Source organism: Dendrobates tinctorius, unplaced genomic scaffold (assembly GCF_039654945.1).
Source record: "Dendrobates tinctorius isolate UK_male_01 unplaced genomic scaffold, ASM3965494v1 ptg000314l, whole genome shotgun sequence".
Taxonomy (NCBI): Eukaryota; Metazoa; Chordata; class Amphibia; order Anura; family Dendrobatidae; genus Dendrobates; species Dendrobates tinctorius.
In genome coordinates, this window is record NW_027361981.1 from 2,524,361 (window position 1) to 2,539,795 (window position 15,435).

The 15,435-nt window shown below is 41.0% G+C and overlaps 1 protein-coding gene across 13 annotated transcripts in view; it reads right to left on the reverse strand.

Annotated features, from left to right (window-relative positions):
* Positions 1 to 15,435, reverse strand: part of APBB2 (amyloid beta precursor protein binding family B member 2) — a 432,059-nt gene that overhangs the window by 30,282 nt on the left and 386,342 nt on the right. The gene's annotated exons all lie outside the window — the stretch shown is intronic.

The following is a 15,435-nucleotide window of genomic DNA, read 5'->3' on the forward strand; positions in this document are numbered from 1 at the left end:
GGGGATGTCCTGGACCTGGGGATGTCCTGGACCTGGAGATGTCCTGGACCTGGGGATGTCCTGGAGTTATGTGTGCGAACAGCTGACTACTTATATAACATTTGTTAAATGATTTTTTTCCCCCATTTTACATAGTTGTGCACGTGTAATGTATGGAGTTAACAAAAAAGCAAATGTGTAATACGATTTTGTATTTTTTTAAAGGGGTTTTCCCCCAAACAAAATACATTTTAATCAATAGATCTTGGAATACTAATAAGTTCCACAATTGGATATGTTAAAAAAATGTTCCTGTGCCGGGATAATCTTATAAATGTGCCCCCTGCACATTTGTTGTGCCCGACCATGAAGAGCTGCACCAGTTCATGCTTGGCACATACAACAGCTCCTGGCCAGAGGAAGCAGCATATGTTACTTATGAGTAGTGAGTATACAGACAAGACAGCAAGGGATTACAGCTACTCTTTCTGAGGTAATACATTTTGCCACCTATTTTATCACAGGATCAATTGTTTCTGCTGCCACTTCAGCCCTCCAAGATTATCATAAATCAAGTCAGTGACATATGGGCATAGCAGCCACCAAAGATTCTTTTTCACCGACTTGATGAGCTCAGAGGGCTGAAGATGCAGCAGAAACAATTTCTCCTGTGATAAAATAGGCAGGGAAATAAATGTGTCACATCAGGAAGCAGCAACTGAGATCCCTTACTGTACTGTCTATTTACTCACTTATCATAAGTGACATATACATCCTCCCCAGTCCAGGAGCTACAGTATGTGGTGAGCATGAACTAGAGCAGCTCTGCATGACAGGACACAGCAAATAATACAGCAAATAACAGGGGCACATTTATAAGATTACCTCAGCACACAAACAGTATTTGACACATTCAATTGTGTAACTTTTATTCCAAGATCTGTTACTAATTAAAATGTACTTTGTTGGAGTGAAAACCCTTTTAAGTATGGAAGGCACCATAAAATCCTGAAGTTATCCAAGTGTGCACCAGCGCAGTGCCGTCAGACGCAGAGAAGAAAATATGGTTAGCACTCGAGGTTAACTTCAGACACTAAGGTTCACACAGAGTTAGTTTACTGGAAATGGAAAAATCCAACACATTTTTGGATTTATTTTTTTAAGAAGGATATTCTGAAGAGATTTTTTAAACTTTTTTCTGCATCGTATTTTGCAGCCTGTTGACTTGTCAGTGTCAAGTTCAGAGCAGATTCCACAAGGAACCCACCCTCAAGCAAGAGACACGGGAGGTGAGGCTTACAAAACCTCACTGGAAAAAAAGCTCTAAAAATTCATTGTAACAACAGCAAAGTGGATTTTCGATTGAATAGGAAGAATAAATACTCAAGCTTTATATATGTATTTGGTGAGGTTTTGCTGTTGCAGATTTTCCGCACCTATTAGTTAAATTAGGTAGCTTGTGTTTTTTAGTGCATTTTTTATATGCGTTTTTATTGCATTTTTACACTGTAGTTTTTTACTCTTTTTGCTATGTCATGTTTTAAATAAAGCTACTTTGTTTTTGATACTTCCTGGTATTTAGCTTTCACAAAACTTTAATCATACAGTCATGTGCATACAACAAGCATTTTTAGAGCATTTCTGCAGCAGAAACACACTTCTGCATTTTTTATGCATCTAATACAATTCTATGGGGAAAATGCAGACATTCTCAGCGTACTGCCAAGAGAAATTAACATGTTTCACATCTCAAAAATGCACCGCAGGTCAGTTTACACAGCGTGAATAAAAAAGCACAGTGTGCATGAGATTTCTATAGATCCAGCCACCCATCCACTTTGCTGGGACTAAGTTTGGGTAGCATCTAAAACTCATTGTGGGAACGTAAGGTCAAAGCGCATCTAAGGTGGATTTTGAGGATTTTTTTAGCGGCTCCATATTAGTTACCTGATGTCAATGGCTGGTCAATATTACTGTCCATGCAGATGGCACTGCCCTGTATACAGACATGTACAGTGGTATATACAATCCCTACGGGGAGGATATCTCCACAATATGCCACGTGACATTTCTGTCAATGGATACATATTGTATCTGTGACGAATAAACTCTGTTGGCCTCCATACAGATACACAGTTGGTGGCAAAGTTTAGGCTCACGGGAGGCCATTGGTACCGAATCACAGATCTGTACACCCAGGGTGCACAATATAACCACGTGCATCAACCCTTAGGTTACATTAACACCAAGTTGCTTTTTTGTGAATTTTGAAGTGAATCAGAAAAACTAAGTGTGAACACACTCTGAAAGAGCAAACATGCTTTAAACTTTTATTTCCATGAAAAAAGTAACTATCAGAGAATTTGCTTCTTTTCTTCTCTAGGACTGATCTTTTACTCTCAATTCATATGTAATATCTGTATTTATTGAAGACAGATTTTCCTATTGCTAAGATTAGTTCTTTTAAAAGTCTATGGAGGAGCTAGAAGACATTTTGTAAAAAGTTCTCCTGTAAGGTCAGATACAGTTCTCCATAGACTATTATGAGCACCAACTGTCATCTTCCATCTAATGAGAAAATCTGTATTCATCGAGGACACATTGTAACCGTCAACTGAGAATCAAAGATCAGTTTAGGTGAAGAAAAAAAAAGTAGATTTTTCAGAAATGATATATTACAATGTTTTTTATTTTCACGTTATTTTATGGGGGGGTGGGAATATGGTTATTCTATATAGGAATTTCTAGGAGAAAGTGGAGCTACAGTGTTTCCTAACAGTCTAGATATTAAAATGAAATGAGGTCATTTTAAAGTCACGGCTGATCACGTGCATTTCTGGATTTCGGTTTCCCCTCGTATTAGAGCGCAGAAAGGGGCGAGCACGGTAATTACAACCCCGGGGGGAGTAACACATAGCAGACCTATAATTACAGAGAACTCTTTAGCAATGCCATATATAAACACCGGTCTCGATCTTCTCCCCCACCCCGAGCATCGATACCACTGCATGCCTTATATTAACATTTCGGATGAAAATTTCTTTACAGCATAGGCAATAAGAACAAAGATTACACGGGTGAGCGGTGGTCAATCACAGGAGCTTTACGTTAGACACATATTCACAGGTAAAGGCACAGAGCATGCAATAGGAAGGAAACCAGTTACCTCTCCCTGCATCCACGACAGCAGAAAAGAACAGAGCAGAAAAGGCAAGTTAGGAAAAAAATCAACAAAATGCAAGAGATCCAAAGCACAAAGCAGCACAGCCACACACCAAACCATCCACGCTCTCAAACCCCGGATTTAAGGTCCAGCACATCAATGGGGAAGTAATTGCTTTTTTTTTTTTAAAGCTGGTAAAGCAGTGAAGAAGCTGGAGGAAGACTACATCAAGATCCAAGAAAGGAGAGAGAAAAATCTCCTTCCAAAAGGATACAGCAGCTGCAGAGGATGTTATAGCGGAAGGCAAAAGCGAAGCAGCTGGATGTGGAGATGCAGGAGATGCATGTGTAACCTCCTCAGGATCTTCATGGATGGTGGGGGGTGGCGGGTATGTAATAAATCACAGGATCACGCAGCAGCTAGGCAGCACGCTTCCTCATATACACACAAAACTTATTTCCATGTGTCTCCACCAAATGATGGACTGTAGATCTTCACGGCGCTATTGTTCCAGGATGGAATACAGATTACCAGGATTTTCCCACTGTGGAGAAGGCATGCCGGAGAATAATCTGTACAAATAACCTGTCTAACTCCGACCAGCTGCTCACTGTCCACATTACTCAGATTTTTTATTTGCTCTATCAGCGGATGGACAAGACGTATAAAACATGTAACCAGGCAGCAGAGACATGTCAATGTCATGTGATTAGTAAATAAAAAATCACATTGGATTGGAAATGTAAAATTCAAAACGAGACGGATAAAAAATAATTCTGTTAGTTACATCATAAGAGAGAAAAGAAACAGTAAAGTCTTTATATCTATTATATATTACATACAGGCACGGACTGGCCCACAGGCAAACAGGAGAATTCTCTGGTAGGCCCCTGTGAAGGAGCGCTAATGAGCGGCACTATTACACTTGATTCAAAATGTGCAGAAAAAGGTATATTCTAATGATTCATTAAACAAACTACCCAAATTAATATTACATAGAAGCAAAAATAAATTTGTGTACTATGTTCAGGCTATTTTTGCATGTAACTAAACAGTGGGCCCGAGGCATCAATATTACTGGCGGGAATTTGTCAATCCAGTCCAACACTAATCGTAATACATACACACATATATATATATATATATATATATATATATATATATATATATATATATATAGACACACTGTATATATACATTTACACACACATTATATACATATATATATATATACACACATATACACACATATATATATACACTGTATATATCTGTATATATATATATATATATAGACACACATACACTGTGTATATATATATATATATATATATATATATATACACACACATACATTATATATATATATATATATATATATACACACACACACGCACACACACACATATATGTTGTCAATAACTGCGTGATGAATAGCAGAGCCGCCTAGCTATGTAGTGATACAGCCCATACTTTGAGTATAAGTTACAATTTCTATTTTACATATGGGAATTAATGATCCTAGCAATTGCTTGAGAGTTTGACACATTTGCAGACTAGCCCTATTGTAAGGAAGGCATTTAGCTATTTTCTGCTGCCTATATATTGCAGAGTTGTACAGATATTGCCGTCACTCACTGATATCAGTCCCTGATCTCAAAGAGGCACACAATGTAATTTTCCAATCTCAATAACACACATTAAAGAGGTTGTCATCTATTGGACAACTCCTTACTAATGGGTCCAGGGAGTTGAAAGAAAAGTTGAAAAAAACCTTGATATTCACACTGCTGTCATTGCTGTGCCCCATCAGTCTGCTAGGAGCATCATCCAGTGGCTCGTGATCAGCTACATCAGTCACATTTTGTGTCTGTGGCTGAAACAGTGTTTCAGGCAAAATTTGAACGCTGCGGTCGATCAGTGTGTCTTCCACTAAGACATGTTGCAGTCAAAGAACACATGATGCTTATCTGCAGCTCACATGTGACACTTCCATTGGAAGCTGATCCCGGTAGACTGGCATGGCACTGAATGTTGGCTATAGAGGCGTGGCATCCAGCAATTTTTCTTCATTTTTCATCTCCTCGAACCAATTAGTGCATTGTCCACTAAAAAATTTTCTTGGTGCTTGTAACAAACACCATGAATTTCATGCACTTTTTAAAAGGAATATTTGTGGAGGGTTTTGGGGGGTATGAGTTTCACAATGCATTTTGCAACGTATACATTAAAGATGAGGATTTAAAAAAAAAAAAAAAAAAAGTGATAAAAAGTTGATAGAATGTTAAAAATATGTTTGATTCACACTGCACAATTCTCTACTGCAGCTAACATCTGGCTGCAAACATCTTGTGGCACAATAAAAAGCATCTAAAATTAGGCGCCATTTTTCCTTTCAATGGTATAGATGAAGCCACCCTATGGCATCCTTCCTTCCCTCCAAATATCCTTAGCAGGGAAACTATTTTTGTAAGAAAAAGCACTTGCATCCTAAAAAGATATAAGTGCAAATAGCGGGATCTCCTACGATTACCTCCCACACTCTACCAGTGAACTCAGAACATGAAAAAAGAGGGAGGAAAAAAGTAGGTCAGAAAATGTTCTCCTCCTACCACCAATTATTGAGACGTCTGATGTTTGTAAATGTCTTCTAATAGACGTATAATATATACTGCAGCTAGGGGTTTGGTATGCGGGCGTGAAAAGATTACTGACTGGGCAGATTTACACTATAATGACTAAGGCTATTATAGTCGTTGCACAGATGAAGATCGTGGCATGGCACAACGTAATGTAATAGAATGCCGTCACGTTGTAAACCACAAATTAATGCTATTGGGACAAGAATTCTAAATCCGGTAGACTTTTCTTGTGTATCAAGATCTCAGCAGCATGAGAGTCGCAACATGACCCCATTCACGTTTGCTATTTTATGATGCAGCATCGCCATACTGAGATCTTTGGCCTGGTGATAATGGTCTAATGGTCAAAGTCACTGTGTAGGTCCAAGTCTTAAAATTATTCTCCACAGCTTTTTTTCATTTTTACAATAAGCCCATTAAACAAGGCGATCTACCGGGTTTCCTTGCTAGTTCTCTTGACCTTAGGTGGAACAGAGACACGTATGCCACCCCTGGAGCTACGGCTTGTCCAACAACTATTTTGCCCAAATCTCCCATACACAGATGCTGAATGCACCTTTGCTCTCTATGAGAAAGCTGCTGCTAGACTTCTCCGATGTTGGTTTATCTCCTTGAGAACAAAAAGATCAGTAGTCGGACATGCCAGACTCTAAAGTCTGCCGACATCATCTGTCATAAGCCCCTCATACACATTGTATTGTAGGCCAAACCCATCAATATTGGGTGACATTAATCAACAAGGAAGAAACAGAACTCCGAGGATTCACCAGCTCAGTGCTTTCCTAATCGCCCCTCCATGTGAGTGGGGCCTGAGAAGCTGCCTCACATACAACGCCTACACCTCTGATTCTATAACTGCAAGTCACTGCTATGCTGTAGCGCCAGCCATTACTTGTCTTTTGGGATCTTTAGCACTATCTTTAAGTTGCACCTCACTCTTCCTCTATAAGAACTCAGGAATTTTACTTTTTCTCCATTTTTCATGTCAGACTAAATGTCTTTGGAGACTTGCAGCTTTTCACTGACAGATTTACTCAGGAAGCAATGATGCCTACCCATCAAAAAGTAATGGTCACTGTAAAGACATTCTGGATTTTTTAGTGCAGTGCGACACAGGAGGAAAACTAGATGACATTTTAGGTTCCTTCATCCACCACTGTGATTTATTTCCCATCCAGAAGTCATTTGTGGTTTGAAGTTAGTGACATGATTAATATTCCTTAAAGAGGTTTTTCCATGAAAAACATTTTAGGCATGCACCATTCACTCAATATGCTAAAAGTGACTAAAAGGTTTCCCTATTGGCAGCATTGGGGTCCTCAAGCCCAAACTTGTCTATTGAGGTGTCGGAATGAATGAAGGGAACAAAAACATTTCTAGAATTCGACCTTTTCTTACTTTCAACTCTGCAAAAATTCATTCTCGTCTGGACTATTGTAACTCTCGACTAGTCAGTCTCCCTCTTTTTAAACTCTCCCCTCTCCAATTGGTCTTGAATGCTGCAGCCAGGATTATATTCGTCGGACTGGAGCACTTTGGGCCACCAGAGAAAATCATTCTTGGGGCCCACTATGTAGCTGCATAGAAATAAATACAAGAAAACAAATTGTGCGGTAAAACACACTAATATCAGGGTATAATATAAGGTAGTACATGTCTTAATTATGTTGCAGGGGTTGGAGTAGCCCCCTCATAGAACATAATGTAGCCTACCTCATGGAATATAATGCAGCCCCCCTCAGAGTATAATGCAACACCCCACAAAATATAATGCAACCCCCTCATAAGGTATATTGCAGCTTCCCATAGAATATAATATTGCACCCTCATATGGTATAATGCAGCCCCCTCATATAGTACAATGCAGCCCCTCCACAGAATATAATGTAGCCCCCCCATAAAGTATAACGCAGCCCCCTCATAGGGTATAATGCAGCCCCCTCCACTTCCATCATTGTTCTCCCCTTCCACCCCATCATTGTCCTCATCACCACCTCCATCATTGCCTTCTCACCCATTACCCCTATCATTGCCCTTTCCACCACCTCCATCACTGCCTTTTCCACCACCATCCCCTCATTGCCTCCTCCCCACCACCATCATTGTACTTTCCACCACAACCATCATTGCTTTCTCCCCCACCACCCCCATTATTGCCCATTCTAACACCTCCATCATTGCCTCCCCCCTGTGGAATATGTTGGCACTATAGAAATTATTATTATTGGAAGACCTCACATGTCCATGCCTCACTCCATTCTAGTCTATTGGTGCTACGAAAGCTGACAAGAAAACTCCCATAACAAACCCTATAGTGATGGAAACCATCTCAAAAAGGAAACGTACTGGGCGCCAAATCATTCCTTTCACAGGAATTCTTTTGTTGCCTATACAGAATATGGGAATATCATTCTAAGCTGCATTCTTACTACTGATGTTATTGTAGCACAGGTCATGACATCACTAGGGATCAGTAGTTTATTTCTAATTAGGCGATCTGCTCTAAAGTCGGCGTCAGACACGGTTGTGCTCAGTTTTAGGGCTCAATCCCACCAGCATATAATACGGCAGAGTGCTATTCAATGTTTTATCAGCTAGCACTCGGCCCAATGTTATTCTATGGGGCAAGTCAGATCTGCAATTTTTTTCTCATGCCGACTCAGCATCAGAAAACAATCACAACACGCTGTAAGTGGCTGCGAGACTCGGCTCATACGTACAAGTCTATGGGTGAGCGTGAAACATCAGACTGCACTGGGATGTCATCTGAGTGCGGTCCAATTGCCTTTGTCACAGGCAATAGAGAAGATTGAGAAACCACTTTCTCCGTCTCCTCCCAACCTGTGCTGTGATTCTTTCATACAAGAGAATTGGACCACAGCGCACACTCGGATCAATCGCTGAATGAGTTTGATCCGAGAGTATTTGCATAGTCAGCCCGATCCTCTCACATGAGAGAAGCGATGAACGTCTGACCCCGTCCTTACTCTTTTGCTAGTATTGTTTCACCCTAAACACCTATTTTTTATGTCACCCTATAAAAGAGCAGCGCGTAGACCCCACGACTGAAGACAGTCACAATGTGATTACAAGGAGGCTCTCAGCACGTTGTTGCTCGGAGTTCTTCTTTTGAGCATTCAGCCAAACCAAATTCTGATAGATGGATTTAGAGCTCACTTTCGGCTTTTTACACGATTACCGACAATAAACAAAAATGTAAAGACTCTCCAGTAATACCATTACTTGGAGGGAAACGGAAAGTAAAACGCCAGTGCACAGATTACGAGCCAATATAACTCCTCGCTCTTTGTTTCTTGGTAGGTGTGTAGCTTCAATGAGACTCAGTGAAGCAAGTGTGATTTTATGACAGCACTGGGAACGCACAGACAATGTGAAAACCTTTCTAAATGTCGCACACATTACCAGCTCCTCACTGCGGTGCGCATGGAAATCCTTTATTTCAATATTTAATTACAGGCGTGTAATTTAGCACCTGAAGCATGGGCCTAGCTACAGTTGGAAATTACTAAGTAGTCCATCCCCGATTAGCGAAGACCATCAACGTCTCGAAGTGGACCTTTCATTACTCTTTGTTAATTAATTGTAATGGGTGTCATGTAATACCAAATCTCTCCTGCAGAGGCTGCTGCTGGGAAAATGTGTATCTGCCTGTAGCTGATGAGAACCGCTGATTGCCAGTGATTCAACCACTGAAAGGGCACAGATGGCCAAATAAATCAGACCAAGATCGGAATTAAGCGCATGGACTGGCCGGCGGCTCTCCTGACCCACGTGTCACAGCTGCATAGAAATACATGAAGCTGTCACACTCGGGTACGGAGAAACACGCCGGCCAGTAGGTGCACTGCGTTGCGATCTCGGTACAATTCATAAACAAAGTAGTAATTCTTATTGTTCATATGGCCTGTGCCAATTACGCAATAGCATACAATACAATTAAAAGACTTGTTACTTGTTCATACAGTGAGCAGGATAGGTGGTAATACATGTTACATGATTTGGCTCTCTCAAAGAAAAAGGTCTGAGATGTTGGAACGCAAAACTATGGTTCCCACTAAGGGTAAAGAGTAGCCGTTGTTTTACTCCTTTTTCATGAATCAATGGTACACCTTACATTAAGAAATTTTGAAATATATCTGATTAGAGAGATCTACTTCTTACTCCTCCTGGATGGATCACTCACTTTCAAAATTCTCATTTCAGGAGTATACAAATACATTTTCCATTATTGAGATATACTGTAAGATGACAGTGGGTAGTTATAAAGTTCTATGGTACTTGCAGCAGACTGTATCTGCGATAAGCTCCTCCCTCCTCCTCCATAGAATTTTATAAGCACCAACTGCTGCCATCTCCTATCTCATTATTGAGAATATCTTCACTGAATACAGATTTTACCTATGAATTCAGAATAAAAGATCAGTAAAGGTCAAGGAAGAAGAAAATTTATTTAATCTATATTACAAAGTTTCATATTTTCATGCTACTAGTGATGTAGGAGATAAAAATTAAAATTCTTTAAAGCCACTGTCAAAGGTCTCTGGGAGCAACTTACTCCTTTCTCTGTATTGAAAGCACATGCATGCTCAATCGGGTGTGTGTGCATTTGTTTTAAAAAAAGTGGAGTAGATTGAGAAAAAAATGGGATGTAGTCTACCACCAGACAACTAATTTACCCAAATTCAGTCACAATTACATTGCAGCTAAAATGTAATCTTCTGTTTGCATGGACAGTCCAAGTGTCACAGGGCAGTAGTGGGAACAAAGGGGACGAGGAACCTGGGCCCCTGAACTGCCCCTCAGGCTAAGGGGGTGCCCTGACTTTCCTTAACTTGGGGGTACACTTGATGGTAGTGAGGCCCAAGTCACCGACCTGTCCCTATCTCCTGTTTAGTCCTGAGCTAAACCCCCAACCCCCTCCCCAGGAGGTGAGACTGGGAAAAAAGATAACTGCATCAAAAACTAAAGGAAAGATAAGACAGACACCTCGGGGTAAAATCAACTGAAAAACAAAACTTAGCTTTATCTGCTGCAATGCACCAAGCAGCAAAGTAAAGCACCAGATCAGCAGAAGCACCACTGCTCTCAGCCAGCTCCTGTCTTGACCACGGTTGGTAACCAAAAGTGGTCCAACAGTGAGCTGCAGCACCTGGTGACCTTTTAAAGGAAGGTGGGAGTGGTCAACCACCTGCATAGCAAACAGACCAGCCACGCAATTACACCAGGGGCCACCGGGGGGGAAACTGATATTAACCCCTGATGGCCTGAAAGGAAAAAAGGTTTAATATGCAAAGCAAAATCTGCCACAGATCCAAAACAGGATCGTGACACCAAGTTCCTAAGAAGCACGTGCCTCCTAATAACTTTGCCACCCCTTCTATAGATGGTTATGGCGTTTTTCCATCAGCTTTGCTTAAAAAAACACTATTCAATGGAGTGAAAAATATGACTGGAAAATGACAGCAAAAAGACATATAAAAATAATGAGAAAACCTTCTAAAAAAATCACGGGCAGCCAACACTGTTGGGAAAAATTATCAGGAAAAGACGGAAAAAATGCTTCAGGGACAGAAAAAAAAAAAAAGGCCAACATTTCCTTATGTGTCTCCGCCTTGAAAACCTTTGTGAGTTCGCCTGACTTTAAGAGACCAGAACTAGAGAACTTTTAGAGCACGTTATTGACAGGTATGTAGCAGTAAAGTACAATGTCAACTCTCAGATATTGTCTTCCAGTGTACAGACATGACAATACATGTCCGCTTGAATTACCGGCAGGCGAGAAAGACACCCAAGTGTAGGCCAACTGAACAGAAGACAATGGAACGTTTCAGAGTATCGCCGCATGCACACAGGGTTGGACTGGCCCACCAGAGAACCGGAGAATCCTCCGGTGGGCCCTGACTTCTTCAGGAGCGTTCATAGTGCAAACATTGCAGCTGTTATTGGCCCCTTGAGTGGGGGAGAAAGATGGGCCTTCGGGATCAAATCCTCTGGTGGGCCCCATGTTCTTCAGTCTGACACTGCATGTACATATTGAAACACTTTATCACCTTTAGTCAGTTTTATCTTTCAGCTACATGGGGATTTTTCTTCTATTGCTATGAAGATATTACGGCACGGACGGATTGGGACTATTACTGATAGAACATAGGTGCTTACATTCAGTTATACATTGTGGTTAGAACCTAATAATTGCTAACGAGTAATTAGACTGAGGCTTTTGTCTCATAACAAGTTAATAAAATTGATGCTCTGGAGTGGTAGCTAACAATGAAGTGATTCCTGGAAACAATCAGTTTGCTACTCGGTAGGACAGCTTCAATTTCACAGCTAGATTTGCAGCTAAGTATAGTTTGTCTTGTAGTGATTACTACCCGGCGTTCATACAGCGCCAACATCTTGTGGATAAACTTCTGCGAGGAAACAAAAGAAATAATTCCGGCTACTAATAACTCCGAGACGGAGCAGTGGGAAGGGCTTGTCAACGCACAGTGGTAGGGTTGGATTACAAGGCTTCTAATGTATCTGCCCCATGCAGGTGGAAAATCCGTAGCTTATTACAGTACCAGCAATGTGGATGAAAGTTACCAAAACTCATCTCCTTTTCTGGTCCTATAATATGCTACACTACAAGAGCAAAACAATCAAGGTGTATAGCAGTTGCATCAGTTTCTGGTACGACGTTACCTGGCGGCAGCAGTTGCATGGATGATGCATGTGGCGCCATCACTGAAGGACAAGCAGGAGGTGTACTGGTAAGCAGCATTGCACTGGGATGACAAGGACACATCAGCAACATTGAGGCCAGGGGCCTACTGCCCAGCTATATCGAAATATTACATTACCACATTCACAAGTTCACCTCTGCTTCTATATAATAACACCCTGGGTGGTTTGTCGAATGAAGAGATTCTACTTTTTTCTGTACGTAGTGAATCAAATATATTGGGGCAATTACTGCTCAAGTTGGGGGATAAGTAGCTCCTGCAAAGGGGCCCACCAGGGGATTTAACTATTCCCCTGCATGCCAGTCCGAGCCTGCTGATGTTTCTTTAAAAAAAAAAAAAAAAAAGCCAATTCCTGTTGTTTTGCAAATTTCTTAAAAACACAAATGCCAAACACACGATTATACTGCAATATATTACTGTACTTTCACTGTGGATAAAATGTCTCCATTCTGCTTTTTATCCTGACTTGGTTTTAGACAATTTTTGTTTTTACTTGGTTATTAACAATTTTTCTTGTGGAATGTAGCATTGCACAATAGTGATTTATGACATATCATCTCCACAGGCTAATTAAGGTCTGAAACAAATCTCCAAGGGTGCCCAATCTTTTGCATTGGCCCATTTTTCTTTTTGTATTTTTAAAAATTTTAAATATGAAAATACATTTTTTTTGCCTAAAATACAAAAGGAAATGTGTGATCTTCATCTTAAGGCCTAATTTTGACCTGGGGTGCTCAAACTTTTACATGCCACTGTATTTTAGACACTGAGCATACAGGTGTAATAGGGATATTGAGAGCAAATGCCCAGCTTTGGTTTGTTTCATCCTTTTTGCTATTGGTTGTTAAGTATTAATTTCTCCTAAAAAGGGGAAACCATAGCTGGAAAAACCTGGAACCATAAAAGGTGGCTGATTTTGATCTTTGATATGAGAACTCAACTTGTTTAAAGAGAAGCATAAAACTAGTGCTGCGTACTTCTGATAAAATCCATATTTTAGATACTGCAGATCTGTTAGTCTTCTCAATGATCACCTCTGTCTTACATGTCATTGTACATAGAAACCTGACAAACAATAAGGAGTAAAGGTATAGCCAGGACTAGCAGAGCTGCAGCAGAGGGAACAGTGTTTTATCAAACCTACAAGAAGTCCAGTAAGTGACCCAGCATAAGGCTAGTTTCACACTAGCGCTTTTGAGCGCAGCGACGGCCTGCGCACGGCCGCCGCTAAGCCCCGCCCCCTGCCGCGCCTCCTCCGGTAGCTCCGCCTACCGGCGCATGACGCTGCATGGGTCCTGCATCCCCTATCTTTATCACTGGGGGCGCAAACGCATACTGCGCACGGCCTGCTCCCCCAGTGATAGAGATAGGGGACGCAGGACGCATGCAGCGTCATGCGCCGGTAGGCAGAGCTACCGGCGGAGGCGCGGCAGGGGGCGGGGCTTAGCGGCGGCCGTGCGCAGGCCGTCGCTGCTCTCAAAAGCGCTAGTGTGAAACTAGCCTAATTTATATAATTTATTCAATGTGATTTTCTGGATTTTATTTTTGATATTCTATCTCTCAATGTTAAAATTAACCTACCCTTAAAATTATATACTGTTCATGTCTTTGTCAGTGGGCAAACTTAAAAAATCAGCAAGGGATCAAATAATTATTTCCCCCACTGTATATCCAGGGGCATAACTATAGATGCAGTCACACCCAGGCCATGGAGTCTGAAGGGCCCAGACGGCCTTTTGGCTCATGTTAAAAGACCAATACTAATACAGACCCATGATAGTTGGGTGACCCATTTGGAGATTTTGCAATGGGGCCAACAAGCCTAAAGTTACCCCACTGAATGTATCATTATTGTAAAAAACCGTTAGTCTACAAAGTAACTCTACAAGGGGAGACGTACCACCTATCCACCATGACATATATGAATGTCTTTTATGATCCTTTGTAATTAATTTGTTGCATCTTTGGCTTTCCATCCATCAGAAAATGAAATTTACGAGAAGACACAGATCTGAGTTATAATTTATGCCATAAATTATAGTAAATCCGTTGGACCAGTGGGGGCCGTTCCCACCTAGAACTAGTCACACGCCTGAACACTTATTAAAAGTGGGAAGAGAAGGACAAGTTCCCAAATTTCAGTTCAAATATGACGTGTGCCAAAAACTTGCAACTTTTCTACACCACAAAATTAATGAATATTTTCTTTCCACGTGCTTTACTCCCACATACATTGTTGTTTGATGACTTAGGGTGGGGGGTAGTTATAAAAAATACAAATTAAGAATTTTTTTGCATTTATCATGATTCTTGCTAAATTAGCGTTGTAAACACTGGCCCCTATTTCTGAATTATTCTCCCCAAATTTCCGCTTTAACAAAGTTGAACTCCGAAAAGAAATTCGGTAAGTCTAATAGGAAGAAAACGTGAAATGCTCTTTGACTACTGTCTGATGCATGTAGTGAAATATTTGGCACTACATGTCAGGTTTCCAAAGTGATGCTTTCATTCCTCACACGGCCCTGGCTTCATTATTAGGCAAGTGCTTAGCAACAACATCCTTTCCTAAGAAAACAGGAATTTCCCTTGACAAAGCCAGGAGAACATGGTGTGCAAGTTATTACACAAGGGCAGCTTTGCCCCCTGGCGAAGCAAGGAAAATCAAGGACGCCATTGTTAGACTGTGACAACCAACAAATTATTTCACCATGTGAGTTGTGGTTCGACTCGTGAAAGGCTGCAGGGTGAACGATACAGCGGGGATTCCTATGTAGATCTCCATAAAACCACTAGAACTGACTCAGAGAGCCTTTACCACGTTGTATGACTGATAGCACACATGAATCAGCACCGGCAAGTGCCAGAATGTGTGCTCTATTTTATTGCAGCCTAAAATATCACC